We start from the raw sequence: 5,323 nt of genomic DNA on the forward strand, positions 1-5,323 counted from the left end.
TACTACCCATTGACTTTTTTCTTTTTTTAATATTGATTTAGGACCTCAGAAGGCATCTGACTTACTCTTTCTTTCAGTAGAGAATTCTCACTGTAGCAACATCAAATTTTACTTAGCATTGTTTTGCYCATACCTTGGTAGGTAGGTGTCTCTGATACTTCTCATGACCTCCTGTGCTTTTATCTGAATTGCACAATGGGTATTTGTAAACACTATTTTTTTTTCCTTCCACTTCCTTGAAATTACATAATAACATGTACATCACACCATRTACATTATGACAGAGTCCCTCAAGTTATTATATTGATGTAAATCTATAACTGTCCATTGAATTTGCTTCAGAGAAATTCCAAACCAGCTGTACCAAACCGATAACTACTGAAATTAAGACAGAACTAGACAAATAATCCCCCACCTGTTTCTACAAGTTGCATTTGTAATAGGCTACTACTGATATCTAAAAACTCACATACCAAACCCCTGATCAGAAATGCCCCTCAAACATAAAGAGAGATCTAGCTTTTCATTAAAAAAAGAAAACTTAAATAGTCACAGAAAGGCACTATTGAAATGTGTTAAATTAATAAACTTAGCAATTTATGTTACCAATTCAAACAAAAGTTGGCACAGAAGATTTAAAACGCAATACTGGGACTCTTCCGCTCAACAAGAGCAGAATATCAGCATAGTCTAATTAAAAAGAATCTATCTTTGCTAGCAGGTGTAATAACAGAAAATATTTTCAAAAGTTTTCTAGAAGAAATGACCTTAGAAAATAACTGCCAGTCTCTAAAGCAATGTAGAAAACTTTTTTTTTTTCCTACTTGATATTCGTTATGGACTACATCACCTATAAAATATACATTATTTTCTTGAAGGCAACMATTAAAAACCATAATCATTAGAATTTTCAAATAACCTCATAGAGCTCTAACGGATATGAAACTAGAAGGGGGCAAATAGCCAAGATGCTCTGTAAAGAACAGTGCAATCCCGAACAAGTAMGTGCAGCAGTTAAATCTTTTTCTTAATTTCTTTGGACTATCAGGGAATATGTCCCACATTCAGAGTTGTCCTGTCAAACCAATCCAGTAAATTCAGTTGAAGGTCTTTGTTAAAAAACCCTGCAATTTTGTATGACTCAAAATTACATGATTCAAAACAAAACGTTAAATAAAAGAGCAGAATTCCTTTGATCGGTGGCAATTAAGACACTCTAGTTCTTAATTTCTCTTGATAATGGAAGTTTTTCATATTCACTCAAAAATGTACCAGTGAAACCAGAAGAACATCATTGTAGGTGCAATTCACATTTATTTAGGTAACAGCAGCTAAGGGGGTGTTTAGGGTTATTTGATGGATTTCATGTAGACTCATTTGMTGCTCAGCCTATACATGACATATAGATCCGACGTCAGCAGCTTGATGATAGATTCAGGGTTTTCTATTTATTTTTTCACACAGAAATGAACTGTGTTTTCATAAGTGACTTTATTTTGCTTTACTCTTCTACTCACACACAATGAGAATATTTAGAAACTTGTGTGTTGGGGGTAAGCTAGTTGTGTGCTTTCACAAACCATTTGTTTGTCACTATTTATGGCCGTCTGCAAAATAAGGGGTTTTTCCACCAGCAGGCAAGTTAAAGTTTCCATGATACATTTCAGTTTGAATGCGCAGACATCCCAGTTCTGTGAAAACAGGCGTATCGATAGAGGAAATAAGAGGAAAGGATTAATGAAGCACATCAGTATTTAGTATCTCGTATGGAGAGGGTACTCCTTGGCTAAGCATTTGGTAGAAACCCTGGAGTCAAAAGTTCTTCTAAGTTACCAGTGCAGAATGAAGAGACTCTTGGCACAAAGTATAAACGAGTATTTATGAGCATTTTGATGTGAAGCTGGCTAATTGTATTGTAATTATTATAATTATAAATTATTGCTCAAAACTGTTACTCATATTGCATTTTGGCACATTTGGTCTTTTTTTTTTTTTTTGCAGACATTTAATATACACAATACCAAAAGGAGCTGTCTGGGGCTGACTTCTTGGGTAAAATCCCCCTCTTCTCATTCCTGAAAAAAATAAAGCTCAGCTTCAAGAAGACCAGCAGCCACATAACAGCAAGCAGCTCCTGCCGGTGCTTCTGACTGGAGAACTGGGGGGAAATGTAGTCGATATTTTATGTCATTTGCACACTCCGAAACCCTCCTCCAAATATAGTGCTATTTAAGAAAAAAAATCTATAGTTCTATGCTGCTAAATTGTTCAACTTGTCACTTAATTAACCATAAAGKGCAGACTTAACAAAAAGACAGAAAGCATTTTCAAAATGGTTAAGTACAGCCATGAAGTTTCTAGTAATGTAGTTTTTGTTTGAAGAAATTAAAATATGTTGATAATAGTCTGCTTATAATGGTTTATATTAATAAGTTGTATCAAGATATAAAAGAAAAAAAAAACAAAGATGTTATGTGCCTATTTCGCAAGAGTGACCAGTTAGTCAAGCAAATTCTCTCTAACAAACCTGTATTTGGATACTGAAGAGTATCACCTTGGTGGTAAGCAAGAATTAGGGTAAGATACTAAGTATCTAAGTAAGATACTAGTAGGGCAAAATAAGTGCCCTAAAAATAAGTCTAGGCTTAGTCCATACCTGACTATAAATTTTAGGTGTCAMCTTTATTAGCGGCAAAATCTATAAAGTTTTATTCTTGCTTTAATATGTCATTTTTTTTAGTGAAGATTTGTGAATATTCACATTGAAAGCCATAAAATAGATAAAACAGCACACAACATCTGCAAAAAGAACAGGTAAATCAAGAAACTATCAGATGTTAAATTATCAGATTATTAAAATAATCTATGAGATTTTCTTTTACTCCAACAATAAAATTATTTTCCTTCAGCAGATTTAATTACTGCTTTTTTTAGTGTAGGATTTCTATAGCAGAAACACCTCATAAAAATAAAAGCATTAAATCTCAGGAAAAAAGTAAAACTGATAATAGCTTTACTTCTTAATATAAGGTGTCAAGAACACATGAGCAGAAGAAGTCATTTGAAAGCTGAGCATTTAAGCCCGAAACACCTCACAGACAAGACCATTTTTCTACGCTTGCAACGTAACACAAATGTCCCCCATTGAATGGCAACAAGAAAACTGTCAGAACACATCTGAGAGCCTAATGGGGTGTTGATCGCTGCTGCGGGAATCCTTCAAGCGCTTTTTAACACGCATCGCCAGGCACAAGTAATTCCCGGCGCCGCTCGCCGCTCAAGACGTTCAGCCACAACGCACAGCAACAACAGCAGCAGCAGCAGCAGCAGCATATTCCAGCTGCAAGAACTACAAAATGCAGCAGCTAACGCTCTGCTTAGCAAAGCTGGTTGTTGGATGTTACTTGTGTTATTGCAGCAGTCAGGCCTACGATAGGGCCAAGGATTCCATTTTGCTAGGTGCTATATAAAAACGAAGATTCAGCCATAATATTTATTTTTCTATGAAAATAACACGAACACTTGGATCCTGTTAGCTTTTTTTGGAAGCTACTGCAGGAAAAGTTACGAGTTGTTAAAATAACAGTAAAGTTCAAAATATGCAGGGGAGCTTTCCTCTGCTTTCAGACTTGTTCACAGTCAAAAACCCCAGAATTATAGGTTCAGTGATAATCCTAAGTATACATTATTATATACAAACATCAGGGGAAATTAAAATGTTAATCACATTATTCATGTAGTCCTTTGTTGTGAGAGCCACCTAAGAGTTGTCACAATACAAATCTTGTATCATTAAGAAAAGACTCAAGTCATTTTATTTTAAAATCTTTATTAGATGGTAAATATAATTTCATTGCCATTTCAGTTATCAGAATTGCTGATTTAAAATAAATCYGAAACACAGGATGGTTATTGGCAGGAAAAGGAGGACGAGAGAGACACCCATACATTTTGAAACGCATTAAATGAGAGTATTTACAGATAAACTGATTAAATCCAGTATACACAACTTTAATACTCCCTAGAAAAATCTATACCATGGAATGCCTTTAGATTGGTATTATAGCCCATGATAGATTACGGTTTTAATGATTTGTTTTTTAAGGACACTGGTTAAATTTAGGTTAAGATGCCCTGAAGCCGGGCACTGCTATGAATCCATGTTTTCGTCGCCTTGGCTAACGCGGTTTCCCGGCAGCCCGGGACACGCCGGTCCCTTTCTGCCCCGCTTACCGTGGGGTGACGGGGGGAAGCCGCTCTCCCCGGGCCCAGCACCAAGCTCACGCAGGAGGCTCCAAACCGGGTAAAGGGCTCGGAAACGCGCATGGAAAAAAAAGTAATAATAAACTGGACGGTCCTCCGGAAGGAGCCGCGACGCCGCACGGTTTATGGAGCATTGGGTGAGGAGATGCAGAGCGGGCTGCTTGGCGCCCTCCGCTCGCAATGCACAGCACTCTCTCCCGGCCTGGGCAGGCCCCGCGCGCCGCCCAACGCAACCGCGYGGGCCGCGAGCGGCCGGGCCCCGCTTCCGCGCGGTCCTTAGCGCGGCCCGGGGAGGCCGTTCGCGCCGTTTGTAGCCTCCCTCCGGGCCGCGCGGGGCTCCGCGCGCCGCCGTTACCTCCGTGCGCCCGCGCCGCGCTCCTCCGCCGCTGCCCGGGGGCCCGGCCGCCGGGAACGGTTAACGGCGCCGCCACCACGCCTGCTCTCAGAAGAAAGGAAGAAAAACAAAACRAGTTACAGCCGAGAGCGCCTCGACCACCCCTCAGCCCGCGCGGATGGGCGCGACCGCCTCAAGCGCCGCGCGCTGCTTTCGCTTTTCCTTTTATTTCCTAAAGACCAAACGCTCGCAGGGCGCGACCTCGCTGCGGCCGCGTGCAGGGAGCGGCCGGCGCCGCCATGGCTCCGCGGAGGGCCCCGGGCCGCTCCGCGCGCGCGCGCGCGCGTCTCCCCCGCGGGCCGCGCTCCCAGGGGGCGCGTTGGCTCCGCGCACGGACGCGGCGGCAACGGCCGGCGGCGGCCGTTGGGAAGCGCCGTTACGGGGCGCCGTGGCCCCGCCCCGCCGTGCGTCGTATCCCTCCGCGCGCCTCGCACAGAGAAAGCGCCGCGCAGCAGCAGCCGCCCGCCTTCCCGCCCGCCCCGCCTCTGCCGCTCCGACATCTTCCTCCGGAGCCGCCCGCCCGCTAATAAACACGTAGCGATCGCCCGCTCCCTGCTCCGTCCCACCGCGCTGCCGCCGCCGCCGCCTCGCGGGGAGGGCCGCGGCGCCGCAGCTCCCCCCGTCCCCTCCCCGCCGGGCGCGGGGGAGGGGCGGCGCGGGGCCGGC

This window comes from Nothoprocta perdicaria, unplaced genomic scaffold (genome assembly GCF_003342845.1).
Source record: "Nothoprocta perdicaria isolate Ctin4 unplaced genomic scaffold, notPer1 scaffold_21, whole genome shotgun sequence".
NCBI classification, from domain to species: domain Eukaryota; kingdom Metazoa; phylum Chordata; class Aves; order Tinamiformes; family Tinamidae; genus Nothoprocta; species Nothoprocta perdicaria.